The 12478-nt window shown below is 53.2% G+C and overlaps 1 protein-coding gene across 1 annotated transcript in view; it reads right to left on the bottom strand.

The window, feature by feature from the left end:
- The window catches only part of MTMR4 (myotubularin related protein 4), a 56533-nt gene extending 46954 nt beyond the window's left edge, over positions 1 to 9579 (bottom strand). The window contains exon 1 of the mRNA XM_071447597.1: positions 9498 to 9579. The gene's annotated coding sequence lies outside the window, so the exon portion shown is untranslated. The remainder of the gene's footprint in view (positions 1 to 9497) is intronic.
- Positions 9580 to 12478: the final 2899 nt, after the last annotated feature.

Below are 12478 nucleotides of genomic sequence, written 5' to 3'. Positions count from 1 at the left end.
GCAGCAAGAGCTGCTCAAATTCACACACACTGTCCCTTCCCTGCTTCCAGCAGGACGAGGGATGAGGGTGGCCACATGCTGAGCTCAGTACTGAGAGGAGCCAGAAGATTTAGTCTCATCTGCTGCAACTCACAGAAGGAACAGAGCCTGGGATTTCTTCCCCTTCATAGTTGACTATAATAAAACTCATTAAGGATCAAATTCCTACCTCTGCAAGGTTTAGGACAAGACTGCAATGCATCAGACTTTATCTAACCCAAAGACAAATCTCAGGAAGCACTGGGATTTTTATCATCTTTGCCCAAACACAGTTCCCTTCCTCCTGACAGTGCATCACTGACATGCACTGATGGAACCCCACAGTCACCAACACCAGTGGCAGCTCTATCAGCGATTCCAGCTGAATCCAGGCTTTCCCCAGTGCTGTGTTTTGACTCCAGCCCATGCTGGCACACAGGCCAGCATCCTGGGCTCCAGCCCCACAGCTTCTGGAGAACAGGCAGAATGGAAAGCTGGAGTTGCAGCACTCAGTGAAACATCTCACCTCCCAGCTCCTATTGCTCCAGTATCAAGCCTTTGCTGTAAGGAGGAAGCAGGAGTGGCAGCACAGGGGCAGTGGGATCCTACCCGCTGGGCTGCTGCTCCCCAGGGAATTCCAAGGAGGAACTGGCTGCTCATTCCAGCTTTGGTTTTGAGTGCTTTGTCATTAGTAAAACATGCTGAAAATGTGACTTCCTCTCTCATGAGGCCTATTGAACCTTTTCACAGAAGTCTAAGGAACTTCCTCTTGTATTTCAATAAAAGACAAGCTCACAGGAAGAACAGTTCCTCTCATGATTCTGGGAATTCCTCTAGTAAAAACACATTGAAGAAGGAACGATGCAGTGGAACAAAGAGAAAGGAAGGTGGGGGATTCACTTGTCCATAAATCTGTGGTTTATTATAAAACAAAACTATTAATCCACTTCACAGCACAGAACCACTTTTACTTCCTCTTTTGTCTCATTTAGCAATGGCAACAAAAGCTTTCTGCAGTTTCCTAATGAGCTAAATCTGCACAGAACCTCTGCATTCAAGAGTTTCACATTAAAAAATAATCTCAATTTGATCTCCTTGCTGAACAAAACAGGCTCTGTCTGGGATCATCTTAGCCAGATCCAAAGGTGCTTAGCTACCCACTTTGGTTTGGAAATGCAGACATGAGACAGCAGAGAGGGATCCATCTGCTCACTGGCATACTGGGAAGACTGGCACTCCCTGGAGAGTCCTGATAGATTAACTCTGCAATTCCAGAAAGGGGAAAGAGCAAAGAACAGGGTAAGGAAGATATAACCTCCTGGCAGCCCAAGGAAGTGCAAAGGACAGCAGGGAGTGATATGAGTCGCTCGCTGGCACACCCCAGCCCTGGCATCCACTTCCCATGGATCTGCATCCAGCCTGTGCTGGCTGCCTGCCGGTAACGTGGCATTCCCTCTGGCAGCTGCCTGCAATATGTCTCCAGGCTGCCCTATAACAAGCACAGTACCTTGGATGCTGGGAGCTACCGGCTCCCTGAGGAACACTCAGTGGTATGAGTCAGCCAAAGGCACCAGAAAAGGACATGACCAATTCTTCAGGCCAAAGCAGGCCCATTCATTCAGTTCTTCTAATCATGTATTGTCTCAAAGTCCTGCAGAGGTTTCTCTGCAGCCCCTGCTCCTCCCTACATCCATCAAATCTCAGCCTGAGGCAGCTCTACTAATTACCCCTTCGTGCACCAAGACTCATTCCTCACCTTCAGCAAGCAGCAAAGCTCCTCTGCAACACAGTTCTTTGTGCTCCCAATCAGCTGTGGGAGACAAAGGATCTGCTCTTCCAGAGTGATAATTCCCAGTATCACCACATCACACAGAAACAGCCAGCATCCCTGTGGAAGGTTTATGGCAAAGATGAACTGTGCCCAGGTCACCGCTTCAAAAGACGCTGCCCCAAACACCCCCTGTTGTTCTCACCGGGCACGGTGAACACCCACTCCAAGGATCCCAAGTGCCAGGAGGAGCAGAAGTGGAGCTGTCACAAAGCAAAGCTGCTGCAGCAACAGCTTTGCTGAAGGGACCACTGACACAGCCCTGAGGGATGGTGCAGCAAAGATGCAGGGAATACCTGGGACTCACCCTCGGGGATTTCTGCACCCTCCCTCCAGTGCCTGGGAGTCTCCCACAGCCCCTTCCCTCACCACAGCAGTTCTAAAGAAAAGATCCTCTATTCCTGTCATTATGTGCCCTTTAGGATGTACCAAAGGTTCAACATCCCCTAGAAAATAGGGACTTCACAGCACAAACAAGCAGTTCTCCTTGGAAATCAAGGGACTTTCTCTTCCCACAGGCAGCTATATCCAAACAAGAATGCTCAGGGCACAGCAATAACAAACATTCAGAGGCCAATGCAATTTCACCTGAGTTAAGAGGCAGCAAGGCCCTGAGCAGGGCAGCAGTGAGGGAGCTGGAGTGCAAAGAGGAAGGAAATGGTTATCCTGGCTATGATAAAACTCCCTCAACATAATAACAAAATAAAGGCACTGTACCCTGTGAGCTGTAGCATCAACCAAGGCCTGGCACTGTCAGAGCTGGCATTAGTACCAAAATTCCCAATCAGCTGCTTACCAATCAGCTCAGCTAGGTTACAACTTCTTTGGGAAGAGCCACTGCTGACCTCAGCTCGTCCCTCCCCCTGCACATGGTGTTATTCCCTCTTTCTGCAGAAGGGAAAGGGGCAACAGGCAGAGCCCCTGGCACTTAGTGGAAACCAGGTCTAGAGGAGATGTTTTCTTGCTGCAAGCAAGACGAGAATCCTCATTGCCCAGACTCCCTCTCACTGTACCCACTTCCCCTGGCTGGGTTTGCACATACTTTCATGGCCTCAAGATATCACCTGTTTGTCAGAGAAGTATGTAGACACAAGGAACCTTCTCTTCTTAGAGAAGTTACCTCTTGTGAAGGGGTGGATATGAAAAGCACAAGCCAGGACTTCCTGACAACAAAATATTAAGCACTGGCACTTTCCAGGAGCAGCAGATCTTCCTTCCACAGGAGGCAGGTGATGAAGAGCCCAGTGCAGGTGAGACAGATACTTGCAGAGGACTGAGAGGAACCAGGCACATTGTTTAGGAGCACAAAGGATCCAAACACACAGAAGGAAAAGCTGATACTCCAGAAAGAAGAGGCAGAGTTAATCCCTCTGCAGGGCTCCCAGCCATTCCACGGTACATTGGGATTGGAGGGAAATGGCTGCCCTGGATCACACAGCAGACACTCATCACGCCAGAAGTCAGCAGCAGTTCCTCAAGTCACAAGGGCCACAGCTTTTAAAAAATAAAGCAGCACTGAACTATAGCATCAAATTAAACAAATCCCACATAGAGAGGACATAAGTCTCGGGCTGTAAGAAACCCTGAAGAAGCACTGGAGAGGGAATGTATGGCTGAAAAGGGTCCAGACCTACCCAAAGGCACAGGAAAGTTGACAAGAGGACACAAACCATGAACTGTACTTCAGCACAGCCAGAGGGAAGTTTAATATCCCAGGTCACTGGGAATGTACCACAGACACAGCATCCTCAGTAGTACATAAAGCAGCTTGAAAAACAAGTCTCTAGTGTTTCCAGAGGAGCTCACCAACTCCCACTTCGCTGTGTTTCTTCCCACTAAACCTCCAAATACTTCACAGCTGTTCTTGCCCCATCCCAACACACACACTGTCCTGGCACATACAGGCTGCTCCATCCCACATCCAACTTCAGTGTCTCTGGGCCCCGTGACTGAAGAGACTCATTTCTACTGCCCCAAGCCTGAACTCCAGGGCAGCACAGGCTTTTTGGCCTGTGTCCAGATGCCGTGGGCTTGCTCCAAAGTTTTCAGCAAGAACAGAACATTTTAGCCTTTGGGAAGTTCAGTCTGCCATTTGAGAAGGAAGGCAGAAGTGCCTCTGGCATGGGTGCAGCTGCAGGCCTGACCTGGGGGAGGCAGGAAGGGGGTGCTGTCTGGCTGGAAAGCAGAAGTGAATATAAGCCCAAACGATGCTGACTGGGGTGAGAAGCAACAACTTCAGGGCTCCTCACATCCTCCTAAAGCTCCTCCTGAGCACCCCAGGTGACGAGGCACCTGCAGGGTGATGAAGCTGCCAGGTGGTGCTGGCAGCCAAGCTGAGCTGCAGGAGGCACGGGCATGACCCAGGCTCCAGGCTGGCAGCCAGCCATGCTCTCCCAGGGTACCCTCAGTGAGACATTCTCCAAACTGGGTGTAGGTGCCCATAAATGAGATACTAAACAGGACAACGGCTGCTCTCGTTCCCATTAGAATAGTGAAACAGATCCCACCTGGCTCACACTGGTGTCCCTGAGTGCTATGTGCCAGTCATGCTCCTGCTATAAGGAGACTTCTGCTGAGTCCTTTGAAAGATTGAAAAAAAAAAATTATTGCAAATCCAGGCAGCACAGTTGAAACAACAGAGACAATTGAATAGATTCATGCTGGATTGCCACAAGGCACTCATCCACTCGGGGGAAGCTATCTACTTCAACAAGTTTCTAGAATAAAACAAACCAACAAAACCCTCTGAAGTTTCCAGAAGCAACAATGCAAACAGCAACCCTCGCTCGCTCGGAGTGATCCCCAGCTTCAGCAGGGACCATCAGGGAAAGGCTGGCAGAGCCTAAGCAATTGAACTAACTGTAGAATAGAAATGCTTTGAAGGTCCTTACCATAAAGCTGTCACTCACAGGCAGTGCCATGTCCAAGCACATTCTGAGAACAATTCCACATTTTCATTTTGCAGTGAAGAACTGGTCAAATTTGAAAACGAACAAGGACTCCACTTCCCAGCCAGTGCTGTTCTGACAGCATGAAATGGCAGAAAGCTGAGCTCCAGAGAATACCCCAGTGCAATTCTGGGCTTAAGTTCAGCTACAAGACTTTGCCCCCGAGCAGATAAGTTGTGAGCCATGTCTACCTCTGTCCCTGCTGCAGGCACAGGCTCCTCTGAAGCGGGGAGGAGCTGACAGTGGTCAGCAGCCTCAGCAAGAGTCACCAGATTTGGCTCTTGCTCCATCTCAGACAGAGGTACCCAATATGTCGCCTGTACTTTGTTATCAGAACATTCCCACCTATCTTATTTCTAGCAAACCCCATTCCCAAGGCTTAGGAAAACCATAATCCTAACTGCCATCCTTCCTGTCAATGCTGGGCCTTTCTCTGCAGTAGGATCAGACCCACACCCCTGCAAGAGACAGCGCAGTGTTTCTGTCCCCCAGGAAAATAAATGTTGGCAAAAGCAGAACTCTGTCCTGCGTGGCCAGGCCAGCCGACCATCCTGGGTGTGCAGTGCCTGAGATCAGCTGTATCTCACAGCTGCTGAGCAAACACTCCACCTAGAAGTGAAGCAATAGGATCCACGAGGGAAGGGAGATCAGGAATGCTCTCCATCAGAGACTAAAGGGAATAAAGCGCCTAAAAAGCTCACAACATAAAAGGAAACCTCTGAGGCCAGAAACTTGATACATGTTGAAACAGAATATACTGACACATAACTCTCTCGGGATAGGCCCTGGGGCAGGCTTCTCCCTCTTGAAGAAGAAATTTGAGGGCATCTCCCAACTGAGAAAGAGCAATACAAAGTAATAAGTAACAACAAAGGCCTTACCGCTGTTAAAAGCGGGAACTGTCAGATTAGTTCTGCTGGTGCTCTGTCCCACTAAAGTCACCTCTGTCTGGAAAGGCCCAGGCTGCTCCCAGACCCACCACACACAGATCACTGCACAAGGACATTGCAAAACACACCCCGTGAAAACCATCCCCACCCCACTGGGAAGAGGCTCCTCCAGCTCCGAGGCAAACCAGGTATGTCAGAGCGACCAGAGGCTGCACATCAAACCTCAGCATGTGTGTCAGAATCTCTCAGAAGCCCAGGACTGACTAACCTAGAGAGAAAGAAAAGAAAGTTGGAAGGAAATAGGTAAGGGGGAATGTGTGCAACGCAAAGAGGACTCCAAGAGCTCAGGCTTTGGTACAAGGGTGGCCCAGTACCAGCACAGGCCTCTGGCAGGAACACAGGCTCATTTCAAACAGGATTCAGCCACTGAACATGTCTCAGATTCATTTCAGCTCACACTCCCAGAAAAGAGCTGGTTTCCCGGAGCTGGGCCAGCACATCCAGCAGCACAGTGCACTGCTGCTGCGGGAGCCTCCCAGTCAATCCCCTCTCTGAGGCTCTGGCTGCAAAGCCAAAACACCTTGCACCAGGGCAGTTTCCTTCCAGGCAGAAATTCACCATCTCAAGGGAAAGCATCCACCTTTCCTTGGATTTGGCTCTGGGCTGCAAGGTGCGGATGCAGTTGTACTCATTGCTTTGGACAGAACAGGGACCAAATCACGCTGGAAAGTAGGCCTCAGCAGGCATTTGCTATTTATAAGCTAATCATCTGATCTCTCAGGAGGGAAATCCTACCCTTTGGGGCTGTTGGGAGTGTGTGGAACTGCGGGAATGTCAGGGAGGAACAGGAGGGAAGTGATTACACCGGCCAGAGCGTGCTCCAAGTGACCAGACAAAATTCCTCCCTGCTCCATCACAGCCCCAGCACCCTCCTGAAGAACAGGCAGTGATTATGAGCAGGGATTAAACTGTTACACTAATTTGCTAAGAGCAAAGTAATTTTTTAAATAGCTCTCATCTCCATTCATCATTATCTAAAAAGGGCCCTGATCTAGTTCTGCAAAGAGCGACAAGTCTCACAGTAAGAGACTACTAGAAATCCAAAAACACATGGGGAAACTGGCTGGCTGGAGCTGCCTTGGAAGGGGAAAGGTATGAGCTTTCATAACTCTTTGATAATTATTAATTCCTTGTGGGAGCATGTCCTGGAAAGTTGAGTATGATGTGCAAGTATGCAACACTGATTTCTTTCCTCCTGTTCACATTTCTCTCTCATAAAAATAAGCTGGGTTAGATGACACTGCTGGATTTTCCTGTGAAACAATGCTCAGTCATTTCCAACACCACTGCACACACTCAGCGCAACCACCCACACCCCAAAACAATCTCAGTTCTCTCTATCCTCCTTTTTCCTCACCTACCAAAGTATTACTGAGAACAACCCTCTCCCTCCACCGACAGCAGCCTCTGAAACAAACTAGAGACAGCAAAGAGGGATGGAAATAGCTCCGTCTCAAACAGCACAGACTAAAAGAACATCTCTTGGAGGAGAAGGCCCAATTCCTAGAGCAATCCTCACCAACAGGGCAGACTAGAGTCACCCAGGCCTGGCACCTGCCTCCAGGTGAGCAGAGCTCAGCGAGACACAGCCACCAGGCTGAGGAAAGGCTGCTCACATCATCCCTGTGCTCCCCAGTACTGGCACAAGGGAGACTTTGAGAAGCCCCATGTAAACAAAAAACAAAAGCAGGACAGTGCATATTTGGCAGATTGAGATCACAACAAAAAGCCGGCACAGCAGCATTCTCCAAAGTCTCTGTGGCAAGATCTGCCCCTAAAGCTTCCCTTGATTTTGGGTTTTGGGTTTCGTTTTTTTTCCTTTTAGCTTGTTACAACCAAATCTGATGGGTAAATGACACTATTGTTGAGACAGATGGGCTGGACCCTGCCACAAAACCCACAGCAGTGACACCTCTGAGGAAATGTCCCAGTCGAGGCTCTCTCAAAAAATTAAATAGCTGTCACAACCAGACAAACAGATTCCTGAGAATGCAGCAAAGAAAAGGGGAACTCAGATGTTCCTAGAAATTTATAAGTGAAACATTTAAATTTATTTCCCAGTTTACTTAGATGTCCATCTTCCAGCAAACTCCCTTAAAGACACCACAGCCACCTCACAGACCCCCAAGCAGAGCAGACCCCAAACTCCTGGGACTGTGAGCCCAGCTGCTTTTATTAAAAAAAAGAAAAACATGGAGCCTCCATGTAAAAGCTGGCAGCCAATACAAAGTCATCATGACTTAGGGAAGTTAGTTCTCATGCTTGCATCTCTATCACCTAAAGATATACATTTTGGATTCCATGTACACATACCCTGACCAGCCAGACTGAATTCCCAGTCTCCAGCCTCTGTTCTCCACAAGCAGATGCAGACTGGTCAGATCTTCTCTCAAGTTCTTGCTGGAGAATGCAGATGGAGCTCTCTCAGCATTACATAGCAGCTTTTTTCACCTTTATTCCCACCTCATACATGTCCAAACTCTGCCCAGCTTTCCACCAGCTTTGAACTACACACAAACACCAAACCTGAGCACAGCAGCTTTTGCACCAGCTTTTTTGTGGGAGCTGAGTTAACACTCCCTCTCCTCCTCCTCAGTGAGGTACCAAAGACCACCTCCAGCCTAGCTCCCTGTGTTCAACACATTCATGAACCCAGGCAAAAATTCCTGTTTCCCAGGACAGAACCCACTTCTCCCTCCCTTGTTTCTCTGCTCCCATTTCAGACTCTTCCTGAAGAGTCTACTTCTTTGCTTTCTCTGGTAAAACATATGTGGTCTCCCCGAAGTCCAGTGCCAAACTAACCAGGCCAAAGTGTCAGATTCTCATTTCCCCTTTTTTACTCAGCACCCTGAGTTGCTCATGCAGTTTCTCAGCTTTTACCTGTCAGCTTCCTTCAAGTCATTGCCAAAATCACCATCAGGATCTTTATGGGACAGTTAACACAACATGCTCAATAATGTTCTAGGACCCCCGTTTTAACATTAATTATTTTGAGTTCATTCCACTTCAGTTAATTCAGCAGAAAACCCCAAAGGCATCACATCAGCTGCTTTGGTGCTTTAGGGAAAGCAATGTATACAATACAGTTAGCTGAGGAGGTTCTAAATAAATGTCAAACCTGCATCACCATCTCCACACCAAACTTCAGCCAGCCACAGTTCCAAACCAGCACGGAACCAGCTCCTACCCAACACGGAGGGGAGGCACCTGCTCCAAACACAGCCGTGTGTGGCCTCCAGGGGGGCACCGAGCAAACCCCACCGCATACGAAAAAGAACCAGCTCCGTGCCGCTACTCCGGATCTCTGCGGCACAAGAATCTCCCACCCGCCAGGCACTTCCAGGCGGGATCTGCACGGCCCCAGCGCGGGTGGACAGGAGAGGCGGGCGAGCCGCCCTCAGCCTCGGCCCGGGGAAGGGCTCAGGCCCCGCGGCAGGGCCGGAGCGGGCAGGGCCGGCCCCAGCGGGAGTTCCGCACCCCGTTCCTCGGTCTGACTGTGACCCCGCCTCCGCCCGCCGGCGACACCACGGAACCTCCGGTGCAGCCCGGCCCGCAGGGCCGCCGCCGCCGCCTCAGCGCTGCTGCCACCGGGCGGTGCCGCCCCTCACGGACAGGCCCCGGGGAGGCCGCGCTCACCGGGCGGCGGGGAGAAGGAGCGGAGCCGCGGCGGGCGGCGGCCCGAGGAGCGGCGCTGGGCGCCAGGGCGGCGGGAGAGGAGCGGGGGCGGAGAGTCCCGGGCAGCCCCAGCCTCACCTGTCCCGGCGGGTCCCGCCCGGCTCCGGCCGCGCCGCTCCCGCCTCTGCCGCGTGCAGCTCCCGCCCGGCCCCCCCCGCCGGCCCGCGCGCCCCGACCAATCAGCGCCAGGCACCGCCGGCGCCACCGACCAATCAGCAGAAAGAACGCGTCCCCGCCCAGCGCCACCGGCCGCCAGGCCGCGCCTACCCACCCTCCCGCCAGGCCTATCCCGTGACACGAGAGGGGGCGGTGCCCGCCGCCCGACGACCAATGAGAAATCACAGCGCGTCCCGCCGCAGCCAATCGGCGGCCGCATGGCGCCGCTCCTCAGACAGGGCGGGCGGGCGGCGAGAATGGGGGTGGCTGGGCCGTCCCGTCACGTGATCGCCCGCTGTCAGGAGCCCCCGAGGGCTCCCGGAGCCTGACGGAGCCCTCAGTTCCTCGGTGCCAGGCAGCGCCCAGGGAACAGCCCCGGGGCATCGGTGCGGCGCGGCCGCCTCCGGTGCCTCGGCCGGTACAGGGTGGCGCGGGGTCGCTGCCTCCGGGCCAGGCCTCGCGTTCTACGGAATGGTCAAGAGATCGTGAGGCCGCCCCGCTCAGCCTCGGGCAGCTGCTGCTTCTCTCGGCCTGGATGTGCTGGGGCTGGATGGCCTCTGCCCCTCCCCTCGTCCCTGCGTTTCCCGATCCGTGCCGTTACTTGTGCCGTTCACATCCCCAGCCTGCCTGCGGGCCAGCCCCACTCATGTAGTCAGGGGGCAATCTCAGGCTTCCTCACAGCCTGGATTTTACCTTCCAGGATCCTGCGGGCTGCATCACAGAGTAGCTGAAACTGGAAGGGCCCTGGGGAGATCACCCAGTCCAACCCCGCTGCCGAGGCAGAGTCACCCAGAGCAGGTGACAGGAATGCGTCTGGGTGCGTTTGGAATGTCTCCAGAGAGGGAGACCCCACGGCCTCTCTGGGCAGCTGTTCCAGTGCTCCCAGCTGCCAGCACCAGGTGCTGCTGCCGGAGGCGGTGTCTCTCTGCAGCCTCTGGAAAGGATGAGCTGAGGCCAGCCCCAGACGGGTCTGGAGGGTTTGGGGATGTGGACAAAGGGGTGTTGGTCCTCGACAGAGGACAACCATCCCTGTCTGGTGCCAGCTGTGAGTGGAGCTGTCCCGGGCCTGCCTCTGGGCGGTGCAGAGGCACCTCTACCTCCTTGGCCCACAGATGTTGAATCTTTGCAAATGCATTGCTTTGGACAATTTCCCTGGGAAAAATGTGTGGGAAAATAGGGAGGTGAGTGATGGCAGGAAAAGCCTCTGGGCTGGAAAATGAAGGAGGGAGCAGCACCCTGGGTTGGCAATAGAGCAGGGGGAGCAGGTAGAGAGGTGATAGGAAAAATGCAGCACCTGGAGGGAGCTAGGTGGTGGGGCAGCTGGAGCTATGGTGTGGGGCCATCCTGAAGAGGAGCTGCTCCAGAATGTGCAGAAAGAGTTTGTGGAGCATGTAAGAAACCCACTGATCTCTGGGATGCTGGACAATCTGCTGACCCAAGGGGTTCTGAGCCTCAGTCAGGTGGAAGAGGTTCAGGATCAATGCAAGATGCACGTGGATAAGGCTTGGCTCTTCAAACACTGTGCTTCAGAAAGGGCACCAAGGCCAGCCAGATCTTCAGGGACAGCCTCAGGATGGTGGAGCAGCTGGGTCTGAGCTGACTCAGGTGAGAGATGAAGGGCTGTGGTCCGCTCCTGGCCAGAGCCTCCAGTGGGATGCTGGAACAGCCCTGGGGAGCGTCTGAGGCTCAAGGGCAAGGGGCACAGTTGGGTATCACTGCCCTGAGACCCCCTTGCCACCCTGTGATGATGGAGCTCTTGGGGGTGGCTGCCCCCTCTGGGCCTGAACAGGAGCCCCCAAGGGGCCCTGCCCTGCATCACCCCTCTTGCTGCAGACACTTCCCAGTGTAACTGAGGGGCTTTCTGCTTGCAGGGCCCTCTGCTGTGCCACTGGCCTTTCCTAACACTGAGGTGCCCCCTTAGCCCCCGTTGGCATCCAGGGCCAGCACTGGATCCAGCAGTACTCCCTGAGTGAGTTCTGCGACATCAGGGACAGAAGGAGCCCACATGCTGTGGGCAGAGTAGATGAGAGGAGGGCTGGAGCATAGCCCAGCCCCCCTGATGGAGCAGGCATGGGCTGAGGGGAGCCAGGGGTCTGCCGACCAAGGAGCAGGGCAGGAGATCACAGAATAAACTAGATTGGAAAAGACCTTTGAGGTCATTGATTCCAGCCTTTCCTGCAGGGAACCCCACTACCGGGGTGCGCGGCTGTTCAGGACGCCCGCACATCCCTCCAGCAGCACCAGGGCCAGAGCTTTGTGACCGCCCTCCCTGGCGCCTCCCTGGAGGCGGGGCTCCCGCCCCCACCCCTCCCCGGCTCTGCCTTCGCTCCTTCGTCTGCCAATTTTATCTCCCCCGCGAACCACTGCGGTGGAAATTGGCTTCTCCTGCTGGGTCTCAGATGGCTCCAGGCCATCATGGCTGCTGGGAGAACAGGAAAGCAGAGGCTTGAAGAAAGCATTCACATCACTTGTGTTTTCCCTAGGATGCCCTGTCCTTTTTCTGTGCTGTTGGCCAGATGGGCCAAATAGAATGACCTTGGAGAAGGTGTCCCAGTGTCCCGGTCTGGCACCCAGCATTAATCACTGTTACAGTGAGGGATGACAGTGAAGTCACACTGGACATCTTCTGTCACCCCAGATCCCATGTCCCGCATGTCATCAACAGGCTCTATTTCTACCCAATGCCTGATAGAGCAGTTTTGAAGCCATGCCTGCAACAGCCACGTAGAGGTCTTCCTAAAGGTGGCGTTTGTGGTTCACTGCAGTTGTGCCAAGGATCAGACATCCTGCTTGGAGCAGAGCTCAGGCCAGGACAGGTCTTTTCTTGGCAGGCTCCTTGGGAGCAGGCTGTCAAAAAGGGCTCTGGTTTTGCCTGGGGAGTCAGCTGGATCTCTGGAGGCATC

The sequence above is a fragment of the Agelaius tricolor genome, unplaced genomic scaffold, assembly GCF_023055355.1.
Source record: "Agelaius tricolor isolate 1412-34295 unplaced genomic scaffold, bAgeTri1.0.p SCAF_25, whole genome shotgun sequence".
NCBI classification, from domain to species: Eukaryota; Metazoa; Chordata; class Aves; order Passeriformes; family Icteridae; genus Agelaius; species Agelaius tricolor.
Note: the sequence above shows the minus strand (reverse complement) of the source record. Positions and strands in the feature narration are given on the sequence as shown.